Genomic DNA, 25,390 nt, shown 5'->3' with positions numbered 1-25,390 from the left:
AAAGGGGGAGAAGAGAAGAAAATAGAAGATCCCTTGGCGTCTCTACGAGTGAAGAGAAACATGAGTGGAGCACAAGAGGAATAGAGATTAATAAAAAAAAATTAAAAGGCTAAAAAAGGAATATATCCCTTCCTTATCGAACATAGTGGCTCCGCCTACTTCTTGTCCTATCACACGCATCTTGTGCTTTGGTTCCGTAAAAGGTCATTTAAAAAGTAAAATGTGTACTGCATGACCATACCAAAGATAGGATTGATTTCAGATCAACAATAGAACCTACAAATTGAGAACCCATGCTAATTCCAGTAGTAAGTAAATGAGTTAGAATTACCGGTCCTTTTATCATCAAATATATAGTCGCGTGCGCCAAAGCTACACATTTTCAGAGCAGTTAGAAATCAGCAAATACCATAATCACATTGGAGCATTATCACCAGATATTGCATACAAAAAGTCATTTACCAAGGTCAACCACATTTCTAGGAAGTTAGCTAGGGCGGTGCAGTAATTTACAAGAGCAGAGATGGATTTATGTCTAACATTCAGTAAAATGTTGTTTTAATGAATGTGCTGAATAGCCGGGGATATTAGCTTAATAGTGCAATTCTAACACCTCATTCTAAACCCCAGTGCAGTGTTGGTTTTTTAGAGCACTGGGCCTGAATCTATTTGAACCAAAGCAGCACGTTTCCATCAAAAAGAAAACTGCACAGTTTAGTAAATATTAAGCTGCCAGGCAATAAAACAGATTCATGCTTAATAAATTCAGGAGTACGACAGAGGTGTGGCATGTTGATGCACTGCCAGCGATATTTAAGCAATCCCCATTTCTTAAAAAAAAAGGTCGTACTCTGATGGTTAATAGGTAGTTTAACTGACATGGGTCTAAAAGCATACTACAAACGGGAAGACATAATTATCTCATCCCAACTGTGTGGGTCTTTTGGCATGCATGTGATTGAAGCAAGGTATTTGGTTTGTTACATTCTGTCAAATCTATTCTCTCTTCTGCTGCTTGTTTATGGCACAGCTGGCTGCTTGTATATGTTAAGGACACATTGACTTCATGCTCATAAATTCATGTTACTCGATTTACAAAGCTAACAGTCGACTACATCAGAAGCAAACAGCTGCTTATCAGTCTCTCTCAAATTAACATATTTGATGATAACGATTATCACACCCTAAGTAAAACTGAGGCTGTCAAGCAAATATGTACACTAATGAGATAAACTACATCTCCATCTTAATCTATGAAGGAAGATACAAGTTACTGGACAACGGTTAAGCCGATAAAGCTCCTAGTTGCTAGCTAAGCCAGGTGCATGCCATTTTCGAGAATTCCTGTAAAGGCAGGACAATGGGGCACAACTGTGTTTTTGTGTTTGATACGAAGAGAATGTGCCTTCAACCTGTAAAGAGGAAACATATTCTTCACCCAATAAAAGAGATAGAAGGCATTGCTTTGCCGTGAAATGGATCCAAAAAAAAAAAAAAGAAGCTCGCGAGTGGTGCACGCGCCACTGCGAGCATATTTCTTCAATTATCGCTGCCAGACATGGCTGCGATAATTGAAGACATTTGGGCTTTGGTGCGCGTAACAGACACCAATAGACCATATGCTTAGCTATGCGACCGCCTATGGCCTATTGCGTGTTCTGTTAAAAAACAACATGCATGCAAAGCCCAATTAAAATGGACCTTGAAATGAACACGCACGAGCTGTGTGGAATTTCAAGGTCCATTTTTTAAAATCCATACAAAAGGGCTTTTTACTTTGCGAGCCCTAAAAACCCGAAAAGATGTCCTCCCAAATTACAACATATTTCATCTTACGAAACTGCTTATCTCTGATGGGTGTTATACTCAGGCTAGTATGGTGTAACTGCTCACTATTGTGGTTTTTTCTAATGATGGCTTACACGTCAACTCTTGTTGGACTTGCTCTACAGGGTGACAGAAACCAGTAGTAAAAACATTGAAGCGACCCTTCACCCATAAATAATGGCATCTTCATCATCAGGTTTACTTCATTGTGAGCAGCAATCATGGTGTTGAGCAGTCTCTATGTGAAGACTGGTAAATATTTTATGTTGTGATGTATTGGTTGAGGTAACTTGGGCTGGGAATTGATGGCATTACAATGGCTTCAGGTTGTGGGTTCTGAGTCTGTATGTTTGTTGAAGTGATAAAAAGCCCACCTGTACAAGATTAAAAGCAACAATGGAGTATAAGATTGTTGACACTATTAGGGTGTTCCTTGCAATCTTCTGGGGGCATTTGTAACGTACCCTCTGGCTCATTGTCTCTGACGCTGGTCACCCTGCCTGTCCTCCTGCCGCCGCAGCTCTCTACTCTTGCGGCCGCCGAGAGGAGGACTACATCCCCCAGGCTCCTTTGCGGCGGAAGCCGCCACCATCATTTCCACGCCCGGAGGCGCTTTAAAGACCGTTCAGCCCGGGTGGAGCGGGTGTTCCTTGCCATCTTCTGGGGACATTTGTAAATTACCTGCTGGCTCCCTGTCTCTGACGCTGGTCGTCCTGCCTGTCCTCCCGCCTCTGCAGCTCTCTACTCTTGCGGCAGCCGAGAGGAGGACTACATCCCCCAGGCTCCTTTGCGGAGGAAGCCGCCATCATCATTTCCGCACCCGGAGGTGCTTTAAAGACCGCTCAGCCCCCGCGTCGCGGGACCGTGTGCGGGCTGCGCCGGGCTAAGCCCGGGACAAGGGCAGGACCGTCTGTGGCCGTCAGGGGCCGTAGGAGGCCGGGCCGGGCCACCCCCCTAACATCACCCCCACTACCTTTGCTTTCATAAGGCTTTATACACGTTGTCGCACAACTTTCCCATATTCAAGCTCTGGGGTTATTGTAATATTAAAGTATAAAAGTTGTTGTATATGCCAATGACTACATGGTCAGGAAAGGGAAGGAGGGCAGGGGGGTGTGTTAGTGGCACATTAGACCAGTTTATCACTAGAGCCTATTTGGCCCTTGAACATGAAATCGCTATCACTGAGCGGCGCCTCTCCATTGAGCCACTGAACCGTAGGCGTTCTTCCTTGGGGCCCATTAATACTGGTAACCTTCCCTGACAACATAGAGGAGCATATCAATAGAGATCTAACCAGCAATGTGTCGGCTAGCTTGCGAAGTCCAGGGGCTAGTGCCCAGGGGTCTGCAGTGTAGGGACCTTTAGTGCAGACAGATCCCTCAAACCCTTTACAGGTGGATATCTTAGATAGGGAACCTGTATGCTCCGGTAATATAATGCCTCCCCTGGGTAACTTAGCGCACCCTCAGGCAACGAATATTGCAGGGACTAAAGCAGCTTCTGCCAAAAGAAAAAGAGTTGGTAGTGGCCAGAAGGGAGACGCCCAAAAATATCCAAAAAACCTAAAATAAAAGTACATAAGTTGACCAAGAAAATAATAGGCTCAGGGACGCCAGAGAATTCCCTACTCTCATTGGCAAGGGATGAACCATCCGCCGGCAGCTCAGTGCCTCGAAACTTGATAGAGCTGGTATCCCTCACCCCAAATTCATTTCCATTGACAGGCCCTATACTTCAGACCTCCCCTATCGCTCAGATAGAGCAAGTCGTGAGATCGCTCGTCCTCCCGCTACTCGAGAGGATAAAAGTAATATCTGAGAGGCTGGAGAGATTCAAACAAGCCTCTAGAATCCCTTTTCCCTAAAAACATTGATAAAACTACAGGCAAGAAATAGACAGGATGATCTTGAAACACCACAAAATCCTTTGAAAGATCCTACACCTCCACCTGTGCTGGTATCTCCACCCACTGCTGCAACTCCTGGGTCATCATCCGCAACTACATCGGAAGCTACGAATACCTTAACCCATAATGCCCAGACAGGCAGAAAATCCACTAATCTAACATTAGATAAAGAGGCTAATAAGCTTCCATCAAACTCTTCTATGCAGGGTCGAGAAACAGAAAATAGCCAAAGTAAAGCAAATAGGTATCCTAATGATATACCTGCAACAGGAACAAAGATCGGCATAGAAAATCCAGCCAGACATACCTTAAGTCATATTAATTTTCCTCCCGAATGCCTACCTGATGTAGTAGTACTAAATGGAGTCCCACAACTTAAGGCTGGCAAAACCGAATCTTATCACGAACTTAAAAACAAAACTACTCATTGGCTGAATAAGAATAGACCGCTCCTGAGCCAAATGGATGGTCAAGTTCTATTTGTAAGAAGGGTTAACTGGGTTGGCAACAGGTCTAAGGATATTTCTGGGGACCGTATTCTCGTAAATTTTAGGGATGCACGTGTCGCGAGATTTATATGTGACCAACAATATGACAGAGACTGGAATGGAATCGGCACCTACGGTTTGAGCCACTTCCATTTCCCACTCTTTAACTCGCAACACACACAGAATCCCCAATATCCGATTTTGAGAAGGATACAAGGTGGGGCTACCTACAATAATTTTTTAGCTTCTGCTCCTAACAGATGTCCAGATTTTTATGGGATAGAAAATGCATACTGACATGGGGAAATCTGTTCCCCTATACCGGTGGCAAAAGCTGACGATAGGTTATGGACTACTGATAGTGGGGCCATTGCAGAGCAGCAAAGGTACCCACAAACTTTCAATGGTGTCCCCCCCAACTAAAGTTGCTAGCTGCAATAACAGACTAACGACTAAACCAACAAACACTAAGAGTAATGAGGGCGGTGGAAAATGCCATGATATTGTAACTAGGGAAGTAATAAGTGTCACTCCGGCTCCTCATGTTGAATCCTATGAAACCAGGTCGAATTTACCAGAACAACCCCCCAGGCCGAAAAATATGCCCAGGTTACAGGCCATTGCCCTGCAACCCCCGATGCCTGAGTCTACTGCGTCACAGGACAGTGTATACTCTGCGCCAACATACATATCTCAGGATCTAACTCCAGCTGATCATAGCTTAAAGATTCTTACCTGGAATATAGCGGGCATTTCAAAGAAATTAGACCTGCCCGATTGGAATAATCTGGTTGAAGCTCACAGAATTTGTGTTTTCTAGGAAACCTGGAGTGTGGTGCCCCATCATAAGGTCGGCTACACATCCTATTTTGTACCAGCAGTGCCTTCGCTGTCAGGGAGAGGGCGCTCCTCGGGCGGTCTCTTAATTTCGGTTAGCATCTCCCTAGGCTGCAGTATTAAGCAGACGCAATGTAATTCCCTTGATATTTTAAGGCTTTCGGTCAGGAGCGAACGGAGAGGGAGAACCCTGGAGATATTTAATATATATGCCTGAGGAACAAAAGGAAGAGCCTCATCCCCTACAGTTACACTTTTGGAAAACGAACTCAGGCAATGTCACCACGGCACCATGGCACGTCCTGGTCGCAGGGGACTTCAATTGTACATTCAAGCCCCTTGCGGCAGAGGACGTTCTTGACATCGCCGAAGATGATGGTAAGAGGGGAATTCCTATGTTATCTATCCATCCGATAAAGAGGTGGTCGCAATTGGCCGTCCAGTTGAACTCATTAGTAATGGAGTTCGGCTTGAGGGCCGCAAACGGAAGGACTGTTTCAGATCCTGCCGGGGCCCACACGTATAACAGGGTATATATAAGAGCTTTATTGCGTGATTAAAAGAAAAATCATTGCAAATACAGAATCTTTAAAATATGTAAAAGATACATTTAAAATACATATAAAAAAGTGGCGACTGATTGGGATCCAAGGTGGATAGGGACAGCCGATGGAGCCTGCCAGGAACTTTAAGCCATCGATGAATTACTGGCATTTGGCCCCTCGCAGAGTTTTTTTCCTGCGAGGTCCATGAACCTTACCAAGGCACAGTTTAATTTGATGTTCCTGGGGTCAAAGCAGGCCAGAACTGCTGCTCTGCACGATCTAATCTTGTTTATGTTCCAAAGGTGCTTCAAAAGGAACCGTCTTTCATTCAGCAGTTTTGGACAGAGACATAAAATGTGCGTGATGTCTTCTTTGTGATTCCCACAAAGTCGACAAAGTTCTCGTTCATGATCTCTTTTCCATTTTGGGAAATGGGCCAACAGGTTGATAACTCCCAGTCTCAATTTTAGGAATTTTGATTTAGTTCGTGCAGTAAAAGATACGGTTAGATACTGTTGTGGAATCAACAGGGCGTAGGAATGCAGAGTCAACCACCCATGACATCTTTTTGCCAGCTGTGCCTTATCTTCCACAGTTGACAACTTTTTTGTGCTTAGTTTCGCTAGCCGTTTAAATTCCATTTGGCTTACATGCATGCTCCAAAGTTCATTTAAGCATAGGGTTGTTAGGCCTTTTTTCCAATAGTCGTTCCCTGCGCGCCATGAGTTCGTATCGAGACTAACTCAGAGATGGTGTGCTAGACTGCCTTCCTTAGATGATCTCAGTTTGTGACAGCACACAAGAAAGGTCATGGCACTGGCGTATGGTTGATGGCAGATTCCCAGTTCCAACCTGATTTGTGCCGGGGATGTTTGAATCGGTAGTTTGAACACTGTTCTATAAATCTTTGTGATTATTTTGTCCAATTGGCCACTGTCCAGTCCTTTTAGGACTTCGCTGCCGTAGGTTAGTGTGGGAATGATTTTTGCCTGAGCGGCCTGTAAAGTAGGTGCAAAAGTTGGGCCTTGTAGTTTCTTGTGAACGGATCCAATGGCGAAGGCAAGTGCTGCACCCTTCCTTTTTTGTTCTTCCAACTGAGATTTATATCTGTTGTTGTTGTTAAAGATGACTCCAAGGTACTTATGGCATTTAGATTCGACAATGCTTTCCTTATTAAGGGTCCAAGACAGATTCTTAGCTTTACCTGAACGGACCGCCAATATTTTTGTCTTCTTATTATTGATCTGTAGGTTATTCTTATTAGAATAGTCGGAGGTGGCGTCCAGAAGCCTTTGCATGCCAATCTTAGTTTTACTAAGAAGAACAACATCGTCTGCGTATAGTATGTTTGACAGCAAGAGACCAGTTACCTTGGGAGCATGTGAATTGACCTTGTTAAGAGCGCCAGGAAGGTCGGATAGAAATAAGTTAAAAAGTGTCGGGGCCAGTACGCAGCCCTGTTTTAGGCCTTTTGTCGTTGGAATTGGGCGTGACAAACGTGAGCCGTCCCCGATCTTGATCCTGACCCATGTGTCCTGATGTAGAAGTTGTATGGCTCTTAGGAGGTCACTTGGAATGTTGAAACTAGACAGCTTCTGCCAGAGCTTAGCTCTATTCACGTTGTCGAAGGCCACTTGAAAGTCAATGAATCCCATGTAGAGTGGACAGGAGCTGAATTCAGCCTGATCGATCAGGCAGGAGAGGGTCATGAGGTTGACCGAGGTTCCGGTGTTGCTTGTAAAGCCAGTTTGATTTGGAGGGATGATAGCGTTGTCCTCCGCCCATGCCCTAAGTGAGTTCAGCAAAACTCCTGCAAAGTACTTTGCTTCATTGTCGATTAGGGCAATGAGACGGTAGTTCCCAGGGGATTTTTTGTCCCCACCTTTAAAGATTGGTGCGAGGACTGATCCACGCCAGGAGGGCGGTATGATGTTTTTCTGCAGAATGGAATTGAATAAAGTGCAAAGTTTCCCAGCCCAGAAGGGTACATCCTCCTTAAACAAAGCTTGAGGGACTCCACCTGGACCTGGAGCCCCGTCCGTCCGACCCTTTTTAATCAATTTTCCAATATCTTGCTCCTGCACTTTTATAGGATCTTTGCTACTCCCAATCGAAGAGCACTCATTTGGTGATACTATTTTTTGACCGTCGTTGAGGGATATCTTCATAGAGGGATTGATAATGTTCCGGTCTTCATAGTCTTCAAGGGTGAAATTCTGATGAAAATTTTTTGTTTTATAATCATTAAAGTGAAGATAGAGGAAGTCGACCCACTCCGACTCCAATATGCAAGAAGAAGCTACTTTTGGTACTTGCCCTGATATGCTGTTGATTGTTCGCCAAAACCTGGCAGAATTATTTGATTTAATATCGTGCTGAAGTCTAGCCCAGAACGAATTCCATTGTGTTCTACGTTGCTCTCTTTTAGCTTTTCTAAGGTAGCTGCGGGCCTCTCTCAATTTTGTTATTTTTGTAGAGTCCATTGGATCTATTTTTAATGCCCGCCATGCACGATTCATAGATCTTGTTGCAGATTGTATCGCTAGATTTGAGTGGGGCTTCGGCTTTTGCCCAGTCAGGATTGCATACTTTACCGGTTTTGCATATCTGTCGATGAGTTCGATTGCGAATGATGCCCAGTTGACTATTTTATCGTCCGCGCACTTACTGTAACGCTCGATGATTTGTTTGGCCTCTATTGCTACTTGGTGAAAATTGCTCAGAGAGTATTTGATTCGTTTGAGGCTGATTGTATAGCTCTCAGATGGCAAACCCCTTTCTTCTTCATGTTGAATTAGACTGGTCCTCAGTGTTATTTCTTGGGGGCAATGGTCGCTTTCTGTTCTGCTCCCAAGATGATAGCCTGTTATTAGGTGAAAGAGTGGAAGGCTAGCAAAGGTGTAGTCAATTAGTGAAGCACCATTTTTCGATAAGTAAGAGAAGCAGGGAGGCTTGTCTAAGGAATAGCGCCCATTGAGGGCTCTTAGTCCCAGATTTTCTAGGTTGCCTTGCAAGGAGCGACCCTTCGAGTCGTCCTTATGCCATCCTGGCCGTACCTGCGGTGGTATCTCCCAGATACTGTCATGTGATTCAGTGACCTCGTTTTTTTGTAGGTCTGACATTAGCCACATATTGAAATCGCCAGATAAGAGTATTTCTTGGTTTAGCGGACATGTTTTCACTCTTAGTACTGTCGCAGTCACTTCTTCTGCAAATGATTGTCTTGATACTGAGTTTGGGCGAACGTAGGCTTTCATTAGAATCAGAGACCAATGCTGGCCTTTTCTAGAAGTAAAAGAAATTCCCACACACTGAAGGCAGTGTGACGAACCTGCAAGGTCCCGGGATGCGATTGCATTTTTTGTTGATATGTAAATAGCTAGGCCCCCGCTCCCTCTTCCTGAGCGGTTCAGTTTTTGTGCAGGAATGTGGTGAGTTTTAAAGCCTTCTATTTGCTGCGGTTCAGAGAGCCATGTCTCCTGTAATAACAATATATCAAATTCCCTAAAATAGGAGATTATAGATTTATCCTCCAGTTTGTTTGTCAGACCGTTAATGTTCCATGAACAAATCTTTAGAGGAGGCGTTTCTTGACCATGTTCCGTGTGGGGTTGTCATCGTAGAATTCGAGTTGAGTTCAAAGTGCCTGACAACCATGACCATGTGCTGACCTCTTCCCGATCCCTAGATGGTGAGGTCCCGTCGTCTCTTGTTATCCTTGGTTTTAGGTTAATGGTGGGGGTTTTGTTGCATGCACCCCTAAGTACTGAGTACACTGCTCTGCTCCTCACACATCTGTTATCCTCACTATTGTTTGCCTGTAGAACGTGGGGGTAGCCCACCTCCCTGCCGGGTTGTATCTGTATGCCCCATTGCTTAAAGGTGTCAGCTTGCCCTAAAATGATGTTCGTTACTTCAACTGAACTCCAGGTGACCTTTGTAGTTTCATTTGTGTGTCCTTGACACGGTGCAACAAATTCTATCGAAATAATGTCTCGAGAAGTGATAATATTTGACAGTCCTGTTGCACGAATCAACTTTAGGATGTTCCCGCGATTGAGGACATCATGTCGACCTTTGGACTTGTATTCTGGATAGAGAAAAGTGGAAAGTAGATCGCCACTCGTTGATGTTCTAAGCGGCCTTAAGGTTGCCTCTGGTGTTTGCGCGCAAGGCGTGTGAACTGGTTTTGCCTCCGATGTTTGCGCACAAGGCATATGAGCTGCTTTTGTCAAAGGACCAGTGAAATGTACCTCATTCTGCTCACTTTTGGGCCTTTCATATTTTCCATGGTCCTCGGCGCCTTTATCACTTGCTGGAATTGCGCCCTGTTGGTTGTTGCCGGGGCTTACAGTGGTTACCTGATCTGCAGTCATGATGCCATTTTGTTGATTTTTCGGGTTGCTGAGAGTTTGACACTGTACATTTTCCTTCTGCGTGATGGGTGTTTTTGAAGGAACGTTGTGAGTAGTGGTAGTCTGGACTTTTATCCCACTGTGCGTCTTTTTTCCAGGAGGTACCATTGCTGAATTCTTTTCGGATTTGGGAGTGCCGCTCTTCCTTTTATGGCTTTCCTGCATGATTTGATTTTTTTCCGTTGTGGATCTTGACTCAAGGGGATTTGTTGACTCGTCACCTTCTGTAATTGCAGGGCCTCTAGCAATGTTGAACAACGGATAGAGTCTTAGATCTTGTTGGCTCCTTCTCATTTTATTACGTCCTTTCCGCTTCCTTTGTCTTTTCCCCTTTCCCACAGAATCACCCAGCTCTTGCTCAATTGAGGAAGGGAGGGTAGTGTTGGCTCTACTGGTGGTCGGTGATGTTTGCTGTTCACTCATTTGGCTAGCTTGCACAGACGGATCGTGGGATTCTTGGATGTTGGACCCTTCAGCCGCTATTGAACTTGATTTAGTGGCTGTTTTTACTTGGGAGCTTCCACTTGGGTCTCCTAGTTCAACATCCCTGCTGTTCTCAAGGGAGGACTTTACATTTGCAACTCCTTTTAGGTCTGCAACAAGCTTTTCCATTATCCCTGGGAGAGTGCTAAGTTTCTCCACTATTGGTGTGCAGTCGCATGCTTGTTGCGGGCGGTCAGCTGCTTCTTGAGCCCATTTGATTAAGCTGTTTAAATTTGAGATCTTGTCATCAATTTTGACTACGTACACAGCAAGTGTATTCAGGAGACTAATTTGGATGTCCATTTTATTTGCTTGATAGGACATTGCGTCAGCTGACCTCTGAAGAATATCAAGGGCGATGGCCCATGCCTTCTCTTGTGGGGGGTCCTCACTTTTCTCCTGCCTTTGTGGAGATGATAACTGTGTGTGTCCAGGGGTGGTGTTCCCGTAGGAGTGCAACATTTTTTTCCATTCCTCTGAGTCGAGATATGAGAGTTCTTTCTCGGCATGCTCTGAAACCTCTAGGTTTTCAGCGGAGGCGGGAACACTCATTCTGTGTTGTTTATGTTGGACCGAGACTATTTCACAGTCCCCAAAAGAGGTGACCACTCCTTCCATGTTCGAGTCCCTGGGGTTATCCTTTATGATACAGTTCGGAGATTTACCATTTTGACTACACGGAGTGCTGCTACTGGCTTCATGTAGAATTTGGTTGGAATCATTTAAATTACCGATTTTGGCTCCATTTGGTTCAGTTTGGAGATCCAATTTGTTGTATTCAGCATTGGAGCAGGCGACAGAGTTTGGAGCAGAGTTATGCCTACGCACTCGCTGAAATGAGATGGACTTGGTTGGTGGATTTCCTGTGGCTTCAATTGAGTCTGTCCCTGTAGACACAGTAAGTTCAGTTGAAGTAATAGATGTCAAATGGCTGCTTTGGGGAATGTGAATCACCCCATTTGTGCCATGAGCACCAAAACTCCCCTTGATGATGGTCACCATGGGGCTCAGGGGAGTTGGAAGGCCCGTAATATTCATGTTACTTGAAAAGACTGCTGACCCGGCGTCTTTCAGGAAGGCAAATTTTGATGTTATCTTAGGTTGGTTACTTAGAAGTTTACAGGCCAACCTGTTGGGACCTTTCAAGGAGTGTTGGGTGCTGCTGTCTGTTGTGTTTTCGGAGTCACTCAGCAGCAGGTTTGAAGTCTGGACGGAGTCCGAGGTTGTCTTTGCAGTTTTCCCTCTACTTTTCTTTTTCTTTTGAGGCCCTAATAACCTTACCCGACCAGATCTCATCTCAGGTCTGGATAGAGCACGGAGGCGACAGAAAAGGGTCTAAAGTCCGCTGGCAAATATTGATAGCTGAAAAGATGATATACTAAGATTTACCGGTAGCTGTGCCGTAGATATTCCTTTCTTTGCTCTTCCGACCGCCCTTTGCCCTTCGGGCGTGCCTGTAGGCTCCTTGACTTCACTAGTTTCTCTTCGTGCAGTGTTGAGGGATTTTGACTGCCCCGCAGATTGTGTAAACCCCTCACCTTGCAAACCAGCCCTACGCCCCCACGCCAGCTCCGAGATCTGCCTCTGCTTCGGCCGTGAACTCCCTCACAGATCAGATTGGGGTTGGCGTTGTTTCTCTCCGTCCTCTGATGACAGCACCAGAACTTGTGCACCACACTACACTTCACTGATCCTCCTTGGCACTCTGCAGCACTGCGGCTCAGAGGAAGCAGGGGAAAAGAGGCTGCAAAAGCTGTGAGAGCTGTGAGAGGAGAGGGAAGCCTTAGGGACAAGGACCGGCCCGGCTAGCAGCAAAAAGGCATACAGCGTAGTCTGCCACACTCTTAGCTCTCTCTCAGCTCTCTCTCAGCTCACCTGACCGGGGCTCGCCTTGCCTTGCCTGCCTTCTCACTCAGGACTCAGCACAAGCCGGCACTGTGGTGCTCCGGAGCGCAGCTTGGTCTGCTCCGAGACCGCTCCGCCCCTGGTTTGCACGATTGTCCTCCGCTCACCTCCGCTCTCCAGCAGCACGCCTCTCGCAGTCCTGCAGGTGAAACAAAGGCCCGCTGCTATCTCTGCCACGGAGCTCCACAGAGCCCCCACAGGGCCCCGGGAATCGCAGAGTGCCCCGAAACCGCCGCCTTTCTCCTCTCCGCAGCTTGCAGCTCGCAGCACGCCGACCTGCTGGCCCAGAGTAACTCTCGATAGCCTCGATGGTCTCGTCCGCCAGTCTCTGCTGCCCTCTAGCGTCAGTTTCCCAAATTGCAGGGTGAATCATTCCTCAGGGATTGATTATATCCTTCTTGACTTTAAACTCTGGCATTTTGTGCAGGATATGGAAATACATCCAACTGCCGATAGTGACCACAATTCACCTTCTCTGAGTTTACAATCTCTGTGGCTGCCCGTGCATGGGCCTGTGTCTACAGATAAAATAATGTTAACATCAGAAGTGTGTCCCTCTAATTGCGAGAGGCGCTTAAAATGGTGCAAAGTCGCTATAGATGATGGGAAAGTTCAGGATATAGGGGCCGTTTTGTCAGTGGCACTGACTGAGCTAGGCACGACTTCTATGGACCAACATGATCCAGCCAGGGTGTCGGTAATATTCCAAGATACCATTAAAGCATTGGGGAACCTATTCCTAGTTCAAAGTAAAGGTGGGGTGCTGAGGGGGCCACAAAAGCCAAATGGTAATGACAGATGGTACACAAAAAATTGTAGTTGGAAGAAATCTGCACTAATTAAGGTAGTAAAGAGCAAATCCCAAGCGATGATACAGCTTGCCAGGAAAGAGTATAAGGCGACCGTATCAGAAGCAAAGAAGGAATGGGAGGAACAGTATTGGCAAGCACTAAAGGAGGCCAGCATTGGGATGGATGCTGGCTGCTTTTGGAATATTATCAGAATCAAGAATAGACCAGCATGCAATCTGATAATGTTCAACATAACAAGCCAAATCTGGTTCGACCATTTTTCAAAACTTTACTCTAGTCCGCAGGGGGGTCAAAATGAACCCATTTCCCAAAAACCCTTAAAAGCCTCGGGGGAGCTTATTAGCTACCCCTTTACCGAAAAGGAAGTGGAAAATGCCATCAAGTGTATAGTACCATATAAAGCAGCAGGTCCCAATGGTATCCCCGGAGATCTTCTTCGATCTGACCCGGTCAAATGGGGAAAGTTTATTTCTATTCTAATCAATGCCATTGATAAGGGCGTCACAATCCCAGAGTCGTGGAAGGGGGCAGAGGTCGTCCCAATTTATAAGAAAGGGCGCAGAGACAACCCTGCCAATTACCGTCCAATAAGCCTGATCAACACTACTCAAAAGGTTGTTGGGAAGGTGGTCCTAGAGAGGATCCTAATATGGGTTGATGACAATAAAATCCTTTCTGACTACCAAGCGGGATTCAGGGCTGGTACTGGGACCATAGAACAGGTATTTAGATTGCTAATTCTTTATTGGAAGGTGGTTCTCATAGGCAAAGGCAGTCTTTACCTTGCTTTCATAGATTTAAAGACTGCCTTTGACCTGGTGCCTCGGGAACGTCTATGGGGAGTGTTGTCTGAACTGGCGATCCCTGCGAATATCCTAGCTATAGAAGTGAGGCTCCACAAAGGAAATTTTGCACAGGTGAAGTGGGGTTCTCAGGGGCAGAAAACCAATAGAATTCCAATGAATAGGGGTGTCCGCCAGGGATGCGTCCTTGCTCCCACTCTTTTTTCACTTTATGTGAATGGTGTGGTGGAACACTTGCGGAGAGTTCCATCCGATGCACCATCCCTGGCGGGCGAACAAATTCCAACTCTCTTATTCGCTGATGATACCCTCCTCATCTCTAAATCCCCTATGGGCCTACAGAGCCTCTTAGAAAATTTCCAGTCATTTTGTACCCTAAGAGGGCTTGTAATAAACTCTGATAAAACTAAGTATCTGGTACTGAATCCACCAAAACAACTTGGGCGGCCCCCAGTCCTGAACCTGGTAACCCTGGAAAGGGTCACTGTATTCAACTACCTGGGTATACACATTTCCGACACCATGCAGTGGAATCCATATACACAGAAAATGCTGCTAAATCACAAAAGGGTAGTGGGTGCTATACTTAGGGAACATCGATCTTCAACATCTAGATCGATTGCTCCGGTCCTTGATATATATAAGGCGAAAGGAGTGAGCTTGGCCCTATATGGAGCCGAACTCTGGGGTACAACCAACATGGATCAGCTAGTAAGATCAGAAAACAAATTCCTTAAAGAACTAATGATACTTCCCCAGAGCGCCCCAACAGTTCCACTGCTACTGGATCTAGCGTGTCACTCAATTAAAGATTTGGCAAAAGTTCGACCACTTCTACTGTGGGCTCGGTTGTGGCGAACACCAGAGCTAATAAAACACGCAGAGGGCCTATCGGAAATTATGTCCATGACGGGGTGGCAAAAAATCAAGTGGCTAAAAGATGTTAAATCCTTGCTTTATGATCTGGACCTCAAGAATGCATGGGAAAACAAACTGCCCCACCCAAGGCAGTACTGAAGAAGCTATACTGGAGTTGGGTAATTAGTAAAGGCAACTCAGATCCCAAACTAGGCAGGATAACGGATGAGTTTTTGCGGATAAAGGATGCTGCATTCTGTGAACCCTACCTAGATATTATACAGAAGCCCTATGATAGGGCCCTGTATTTCAAATTTAGAGTAGGATCATTGCCTATACGTGAATTGACTGCCTGATGGAAAGCTCCTTTTCAAATAACACCTTTCTGTCCAAACTGCGAACTGAGATTAGAGTCAATTGCACATATCTTATTTGCATGCCCAGCGTATAAATCTCCCAGGAATTGTTGGCTCAGGTCACTATGCAGAGATTTGGACACTAGAAACCACTCCATAGCACTGCGCATCTTTAAATCTGATACCCGATCGTTATATGTATGTGGCTTGTCCAAGTTTTTGAGATGGGCATGGTCCATTAGATCGAAAAAGCTAAGCGACATCCAATAATTCGATTTGCCCTCTCATTTGCAAGCACTTTTTATTCTCTTACTCTGTTTTTATCTTTATTGACGTAACTCACATTTTTTAACTATTGGCAATTGTTATTTAATCAATTCTGTTTATGCAAATATAATCTTTTTATGATGCCAATGTACTGTCTCACGCTTTTAAGATATGTTTTTATCAAAATAAAGCTTATTTACTACTACTACTATTAGCGTAGCTTCCTCTTACTCCACAGTGATCACATTTTTTAGCCCTTCTGGTGAACTCAGACACCAGGACCTAACTGGCGACTCTAAAATAGCTACTCTATTTAGGCCCTACCTCTATGGGGTTAGTAACTACAGATTTACCTCTTACAACATTGTCATTGGAATTATCATTGGTATCCTATATGGGAAAGACACAATATCAGCAGTAATACTAATCAATTCCTTAGATCATGACACATGATGTTCATATTACCACTACCAGCAAAACAGCACCCAAAGTGGTAGACTGCAAGTACAGATGCATGTGCAATCAAATTGTGTGAAAACGGTTCACATATAACTAAACCTCAACATTTTTAAGGTACTGGTAGGAAGAACATGACTCCTGCCCCGTGCAATATCATGCAGGGTGCTGTGGAATAGTCAACCAAAACAACAGTAAGTTTAGACTGAAGTAGGTAAGTAATCAGTCACAAGGGATATTAGTGTGCTTTGTGCTTGTTTTAAGGATTCATATACAAGACAAGGCATTGTATGAGGGACCAATATAGTGCACCCACATAGATGTGCTTTGAGAATTGATAATTTTACCACAAACACGTCAGCGGGAACTCTCTTTAAATTTGGAATGTCATTAATGACAGAATGGCCAATGTCACCAAAAGTGTAAAATTATGCTCATACGTTTAGCCACTCTTTAACCTAGACAACCAGGCCTTATAGGCTGGCTGAACACTGATCAAATACTGTTTTGGAGCTTGCATCATCAATTTAACTATTGCCTTGTTCTGCACTTAGAGGCGGGCATAACGCTTATCTTATTCTTGTGTTCTGCAATCCCTGGGCTTGTACGCAACTCCCGTACACACTCTTCTGTAAGTGCATGAGGCTTAGGGTATTGGAGTCTATATCAACATCTTGTAATGATGAACAATTTCATTTTACCCTGAGTAATTGTCATACTAGCAGATTTTCACATAGCCCCTAGTGCTAGCCTAACAGAAGAAGGTGAAATCTGGGGCATTTAAAGATTGTGCAGTTTTAACTCAGGTTGGCAAGTTTGATTTCTCTTCCACTTCTTTCTTTGTGTATGAGGTGTATTTGTACAGCAGTAGGTAGTAACCTTCCCTTTAAGATAGGTGAATAACTACTGCTCATCATCTTGCATTCTTACCAATTTACTCATTCAGCAGTATCTGTGACTTGATCATGTTGATCATGGTTCTTTGGGGTCTTGCCAGATGAAAAAGATGCTGTCAATAAAACGACACCAATGGTAGACGTTTTCATAAAAAGTAAAGATTTAATTTTAGACGTGTTTCTCTACAAATGCTTCTACATAAATCAATGCCAGACTGGGGGCACATGTGGCCCCCATGCTGGTCCCTTTGTGTTGTAAATATAGGTCTTCCTTAAATAGGAAGATATTATTAAGGAGCACCATTGACACACACTTTAGAATAAATGTCTTATTGGCTCCTGCTATAATAGATAGTTCTAGGGTCTGTCTGACCTCCTCTATGGTGTCTAGCTGGGGTATATTTGTATATAGTGCCTCAATATCGAGCGTCACCATATACTCAGTTTGGTTATTGAAGGCCTTCTATTTTGTTGATCATGTCAGCAGTGTCTTCTATGTAGGATTTTTGTTTTTGTACCAGAGACTTTAGGAACACATCTGCATATTTACCGAGGGGTTTGTAACTGTGAGTCAATAGATGCTACAATAGGTCTAAGGGTTGGATCTGCAAGATTTTTTATGTATCTTGAGGAGTTCATAAAATGGTGGAATTTCCATTTTCAAGATGGTAAAGGTTTTCAGTCACACTAAACGTGGGCTCTGAGATCTGTGGTTGTGTGTGGGAATTGTACTATGGTAATCCTAGTGTCTTCCCACAGCTAACACTAAAATCCAGTTTGAAACAGGCAGTGTGCCCACTGCAAACCCAGAGATACAATTCTGGTAGGAAAAAAGCAGAGTCTCAGCAACCAGAGAGTGGATCCACAAGAAATGTCTTGGCATCTTGTTCCCTTTCTTTCAAGTGCACCCCAAGTGTTATATGCAAAACCTAGAGATAGAAGTCTTGTAGGAAAAGAAGAGGGTTTTTTAGCAACCAGAGAGTGGACACACAAGAAATTTCTTGGTACTACATTCTGTACCTTTCAAGTGTGCCCCAAGTGTTATATGTAAACCCAGCAGACCTGTCAAGCAGAAGTTGACACTCGAGCAGGATTTGCCAAGGCAGTATCATTGAGGATGTTCACAACCCCCAACCTGCATATTCTGTGAGGCTCAGCACAGTTATCGCTGCCAATTATGGTCTGCCTATTCTTTGCCCAGGGATGCATTTCATACATTTTCCACAATTCATGTGCAAATACGGGCTGGAAGAGGCAGGAAAGCAAAAGCAAATTAGTCTCCAGTAACTTCAGGAATGGAAAAGGAAACTTTCTAAAAGTACATTTTCCTTAATATTTATTAAAAATCCAACTTCACAGTTGAATTGGAATTTTAATATCTATTTAAATTGTTGTTTAGTTATTTTCCTAGCTAGTCCCTGTCCCAAGATACATTATTAGGATTTTACATTTGTACTCTGGTTTTTTACTTACGACAGCTAGACCTGCCACAGTGAAAAATATCCTATAGGTGTTAGTCACTGTAATGACATGTTAACATTGCACTCTACACATCATTTTTGTAAATACCATTTCATTATGGGCTATAAGGCCTACTTAGGGTGACTTTATTAAAATTTAAAAGGGAGGTTTCATCTGTCAAAAGGGGTTATTTTGACAGTTCAAATTAAAGTTTTTACCCTCCTACAGTCAGGATACAAGGTACACCTGAAGCAATGTTTATACTGTCACTGAAGTGTCTGATACAATTGTTGATGTGGTCCACTAGTGACACTTCACTTACTGTGTACCCTGTGTACTTTCAAGTAAATAAATATGCCAATTAGGAGTAAAATCAATTTTGACATGTTTTAGGATTTTGGAGCACATGCACTGGGGTCTATTTAGCAGAGTCCCAGTGCACAGAGTAAAGGAACAGCATCATCAGTCACAAGAAATGGGGTGACCATACAATAGGAGATATTTTTCTATATCACCTAACAGGCAAACCATCGACACAGCTCTTATTCTTGGAAGCAGTAATGAGCAACAAAGTGCCACAGAGTGCTGCCACTCCAAAACTCATGCCATCTCTCTGACGGCAAATATGAAGGAACTCACCATGAAGGGCACAAGATAGGGACTCTGGATGGCAGAATATTGGAATTAATGTTGAAAATAAAATCTGTGAGGACATACTTCTGGGCCTTTCTCTCCTTGTCTGAAAAACACCTGAACAGTGTTGAGCATCATCCGAACTCTGCTTTTGATTGGGGCCCGATGTGTGGCACCTACATAAAAAGCGAACAAACCTGAAATTCTGCTGGATTCTCAAGAATCTAGAAAAGTTAGATTTTAAGGACTTCCTGATGATGCTCCAGCCTGGGCTCATGGGCATCACCTTTTCCCTGTCACTGGAATTTCAAAGGGAGTACAGATCAGGTTTAAGATTGCTGCCAGAGATGTATGTCCTAACCTATCATTGCATTCATTCTGAGACATTAGCACGCTCATCAAGTAATCCAAGCAGCCATCAAGAATGTACCATGCACTCTGGGAGAACCAACTGGTTACAATTCAGCTGACTTTTCCCTTGAAACTAATGTGAAGAGAAAAGATTTCTTGGTGCTACACCCATGACTCCTTAAAGGGGATATAAAATATGGCCTAATTGAACAAGGCATTATTGGGTTGGTATGTATGGCAATTCCTCAGAAAAGGTTTAATTTAACAACTATTAGAAATGGGGGTCTCTAGTTGGTAGTGACTTGCAGCCTAACCAGGTAGGGTCTCTTCCTTCTAGCCAGGATGAGTAAAGCGCGTACCTAGGTTTGCCTGTGCTCACCCTATGGTAGTTTGGCACAGACATTCAGGCTAAACTAGAGAGGCAATGCGTAAAGCATTTTAATATAACTGACAGTAACACAATGAAAACACCACAAATGGGCACCACATCAGTTAAAAAAAAGAAAGTATCTTTATCTAAACCAAACAAGACCAAAATGCTAAAAATCCAACATACAAATATCAAACTATGACATTTAAAAAGTAGAAACAGTTCTGTCTATAGGAAACTATGGATGCGTAACTTTCAGCACAAAGTACCTGGGATGCGTTGTTTCCTTACGCGCAAGGAAGGTTATGCGCCGGTTCCTTGCTCCGTAGGAGGTGATGCTTCGGATCCTTACTGCCACACAGGGGAGGTGATGGGCTGGTTCCTTACTGGAGAGGAAGTGATGTGTTGGTTTCTTACTGTGCAGGGAGGTAATGCGTCAGTTTCTTACTGCAGACCCAGATTTGCTATATATTTGGCGCACAGGTGTGATGCGTGAAAAATCTGAACGCACCAGAGGCAGTGCGCTGACAGTAAACCAGGTGCTGTATCGATTTCTCAAGCTGCCGACCGACAATGCATCAATTCTAATTGCCACCCAGCTGGACATGCATCGGAGTCGGTGTGGTGATCTTCGGCATCAGAGATCAGCCTATAGGGGTTTCTTGGGTCGCTGGCAGGTGTTGCGTTGATTTTTTAGTAGCACTGGGCTGTGTGTTGGAAAATTCAGCCACAAGGAGGGCAAAGTGTTGATTTTCTTAAGATCTTTAGTTCTTGACAGCTTACTTTAGAAGGAACAACCTCCAGAGGCCCAGTACTGGAATAGGCACCTCCTGGCAGGTCAGAACGCCCAGCAGTGAAGTTCCAGGAAGCTGTGTGTGAAGTCTTTGTGGCCCTGAGACTTCCATACAGGAGGCAAGCACACACAAGTCCTTGGAGAAACTTCTCAAGCAAGTTTCAAAGCAAATTCCAGTCTTTGTCCTCTCCTTAGCAGAAGCAGCAACTGCAGGCCAGCCCAACAAAGCAACACACAGCAAAGGGGCAGTACTCCTCCTCACAGCTCTTCAGCTATTCTTCCTTGACAGAGGTTTCCCTTGATTCTAGCAGTAATGTATAGTCCGGTGTTTTGGGTCTATTACTTATACCCCTTTTTCCATTTGAAGTCTTTGTTCAGAAAGTCTCTCTTGCTGAGTTAAACCAGTCTGTCCTCTCTGGTCACTACAGAAGGTAGAGACAGGATTGTGCAGCGCAGACACATGTGCTAGTGAAACTTCTCCCTCCACTAAAAATGCAGAAAGGTCTATTCAACCTGTCTGTGAGTCACTCAGGAACAGCAGGACACACATCAATCCCCCTTGTTACTGTCTAGAGTAAATGCACATCCCCAGCTCCTTTCACTCTCAACCCAGACAGTGAATACACAAACAGGCAGAGGCACACATAATGGTAAACAAGAAAATGGCCATTTATTAAAAGTGCAAACACAACAATTGATGGACATAATGCAGAACAATGCCATACATTCACACTAGTACAAAGATCTGGTCCTAAATCCATCTTTTTTTTGCTCCCAAATGCCATTCCAGTTTGAACACAGCGATATGCAAATCAGTCTTGACCCTGCACCCAATGGGAACAGTCCAGCCCAAACTGCCAGGCCAGGTCCTCCCTGGACTGGAAACAAGCATCCTAGGACCACCGATGAGGGGTTTCACCCCTCATCAACCAGGATAGCTTGACTCCAGTGGCCGGGAGAGCACTGGACCCACGTCTAGGCATACCCGTCCTACTCGGGTAGAGAATTGCAAATGATGGACAGAATGCAGAACAATTTCATACATTCACCCCAGTACAAAGATCTGGGCCTAAATTCATCGGTCTTTTGCTGCCCAAGCCATTCCAGTTTGAACCCAGCCATATGCAAATCAGTCTGGACCCTGCGTCCAATGCGAATAGTCCAGTCTGAACTTTCTAAAAGTGGCATTTTCAAACACAATATTTAAAGACCACCTCTACTAAAAGGTGTGTGATTAAACTCTGAGTTCAGAGAGCCTAAACTCCATTTCTCTACTTTGTCCCAATGGAAAGTTACACTTGTAAGATGTTACAAGGCAGCTCCAATGTTAACCTGTGGGGCAGACATCCTTCCAATAGTAAAAAACATAATGCACAGTATTTCACTATCACAACAACATGTCCTACCTTTCACATACACATCACCTTGCCCACAGGGATACCTTGAGCCTACCTTAGGGGTGTCTTACATGTAAGAAAATGGAAGGTGAGGGCCTAGCAATTGGGTGCATTTACCAGGTTGACATGGCAGTTTAAAACTGCACACGCAGACACTGCAGGGGCAGGTCTGAGACATATTTACAGGGCTACTCATGTGGATGGCACAACAAGTGCTGCAAGCCCACTACTAGCATTCGATTTACAGGCCCTGGCACACTCTCTGCACTATACTAGGGAATCACCAGTAAATCAAATACGCCAATCATGGATAACCAATCATAATCACAATTTACACAGAGAACATATGCACTTTAGTGCTCATCAGCAGTGGTAAAGTGCTCAGAGTTCTCTAGCCAACAAAAACAGGGTCAGAAAGTTTTTCGCGAACCCGCTACTAATCTCCCCCCAAATATTCGTGAAGTGGTGCGGTTCAGGGCATTTTTTGGGCTTGTCTTAAATTGGTCCAAGTCTGAAATGTTTCCATTGACGGAGATTACCCTTCCCTTTGAAATGGAGTTCCCCCTGTGCAAATTCTATGATCCTCCCAGATATCTTGGGGTATTCTTACACTGCACAACTGCGGAAGTCATCCGTCTCAATAACGGCCCGGCTATGGACTGGCTGGCAGGACAAATAGACCTCTGGATAGCGCCTCCATTATCTATCGCTGATCGGATCACGATCATAAAAATGGTAGTGCTTCCCTGTTTTCTGTATCTGTTTCTGAATATTCCAATCCCGCTCACAGTTACTTTCTTTAACACCCTCCATAGCATGTTGACGAGGTTGGTGCAGGTGGGGGGTTAGGCGGGGGTACAATGGCAGACCCTTACCCAGCCATTCTAGCGGGCGGGTTTGGAGTTCCCGCAGGTGGATTATGCATATTTTTGGTAGCATCCAGATGCCCGGTTGCAGTTTCTCAAGCCAGAGTTCACCCAGGCCCGTCCTGCTCCCCTGTCCTGTAATCTCCAACTCGGGCTCACAAGGACTCCTGCTGAACTTCACACCTTACAAACCACTAGCTGGGCTTGGAGACTTCTTTGTAAATATTTAGGGACTGAGCATTGGTACTCTTCGCGGTTGCCTCTACTGGACAACCCATGGCTTCACCCTACTACGGAGGAGCTGACGCAGCAGACACTTGCCTGCTGCTGCCTTCAGACTGTGGGTGACATGTTTGACAACGGACAAATGCGCTCCATAGCAGACTTGACGAAGGACAGGGAGGTGACTGCATTGGACCGATTCCTAATACATAGAACGTGCACCTCGTTAGTTACAGCCCTAGGCCATTTTTGTTAGAACCCCCTGAATTCCAGCCCCTCACCACATTAATTACAACACCGGACAAAACACATTTAGTCTCTAGATTGTACCATCTTGTGCAGACACACCGACCGAAGATGGGTGGGCGTCACGGACGCCTTGGGAGGGGTATTTGACACATCCACTGATGAACAAAATGTGGACCTCTTGTTACTAACAGACCAGATAGGCCTCGAATAATTATAAGCACAAGCTTCTACATTTTAAGTATTTACATATAATATGTCACCCCTGGTTTCCAAGATGAATCGCGCTAAATCAGACAATTGCCAGAGATGTGCAATGTCATTTATCCACTTGGTGGGGAATTGCCCTGCTGTCTTGACCTTCTGGGAGTCGGTCTTTTAACATCTTGGCCTAATAGTCAAAACTACTGTTAAATACCTCACCTTTACTGGCTCTGCTGTGCTTCGTTCTTCCCTTGCAAGTTGGCATTAGGCGTTTTACTGCAATTGCGCTTATGTTGGCCAAAAGACTGGTCTCTCTGCACTGGGGTGATGTTTCCCCACCATCGGCGAAGGCATGGCTCCGGGATTTGATGTATTACGACACCACTAGTGATGTCTATGCATCCTGGCTTCCCCCCAACCTCCCGGCCAAGGAATATCTGGCAACCACTTCGCACCTACTTGCTGCTCCATCCCGAACTGGCTCCCCACTAACAACGATTGTAATGAAAGCTAGCGACAACAATGTAAAATGTTTTAGGATCTAATTCAACTCGAACCTGTGCTGATAATTTTTAGATTCTGTTTGTTTGTTTTATTTCTTTCTTCTTGATATGCCATATTTGTCAGTGTAATCTGCAAAGCCCATTTATATGTCAATGTTTAGGTATATAACTAGTATTGTACATATTGTGACTATTGTATCTCGCTTTAAAATCTCAATAAAAACAAGATAAAAATACAAAAAAACAGGGTCAGAAAAATAGGAGGCACAAGGTAAAAATGGTTGGGGATAAACCTGAAAAAAGGGCCAGGTCTAACAACGACCTAGAATGTTTCTTAACCAGCCTTGAAAGCATAGACATGAAACTCTACTCGGCCACCCAGCCGTTAGGGCAAACATCACCTCCTCTTGAATGCAGACACAGACATTAGACCCTAAGTAGACCGGATGTCCTACAACAGACCCTCAGACACAGAATGTATGCATTGTGTTGTGGAAACTTCCAAACGGCCAAACGGCAGTGACAAGACTTGTTCTCCCATTTTACTACGGAGAGTAAACATTTATCTTCCTCCCAAATGTTGCACACCAAAGAAGGGTGACATACTCACCCCGGGCTGTCTCTCATTGATTGTATGAAACTCCTCACTTGTAATCCCAAACATATCTCAACACCACTGATAAACTTGACTGTTCACCAGTAGGCGACAAAGTGAGTGTGCCAGAGAACAGTGAAGTTAATTGCATGAAAACCCCTCCCTCAATCAAAACTTCTGTGAGCCAACATTGAACTTTTCCTCTTTGACCAGAGATAGGGCACCCCAACAATGAGTCACTGGGCGCGATTCCATTATGGATCATCACCCCAATGATGTTTAAAACTCTTCTTTGACCTTTTGTTTTCTGTTTCACCACCCCACCACAAACTCCAGGATCCCCCTCTTCTCTCCATCTCTTCTTCAACTACACAGCTATTGGAGGTTCTGTTTAACACCTCCCACCCCGCACGCACAAGTTATAGTCACTCAAACTGTGGGACATAGACATGATATATGTGTGGTGCCTTCATATCTCATTGGTTCACAGTGTCTGCTGGACTGTTGTTGTCCTGGGAATGGCAACTCGCTGTTCAAAGTTTGAAAGCCGAAAGCTAATCCCCCTAGCACTCGGGTGTACTTCACTGATATGAATCTTGAATCCCACTCTCACACATTTCTGTTCATCCCACTATGACCCCTACCGAGCCAGATTTCCCACGGTAATCACTCTTCCAATCCCCATTGTTGCCAGCATCCCTCTAACCACTTCTCTGTGAATCAGACTAATATTCGTACACACATGTGACACTGTCTGACAACTATAAATGCCTTCCCTTCTTTATTTGTTGTTTTCTTCTTTTATTTCAGTACTTTAACAAATTCGTTCATCTGTGAAATCCGTGCCTCATGACCCAGACTACACCGCAAAAGTCCAGGTGGGCTAATGGCA

The sequence above is a fragment of the Lissotriton vulgaris genome, chromosome 2_1 (genome assembly GCF_964263255.1).
Source record: "Lissotriton vulgaris chromosome 2_1, aLisVul1.2, whole genome shotgun sequence".
In the NCBI taxonomy this organism is placed as follows: Eukaryota; Metazoa; Chordata; class Amphibia; order Caudata; family Salamandridae; genus Lissotriton; species Lissotriton vulgaris.
This window is presented reverse-complemented; position numbering follows the sequence as displayed.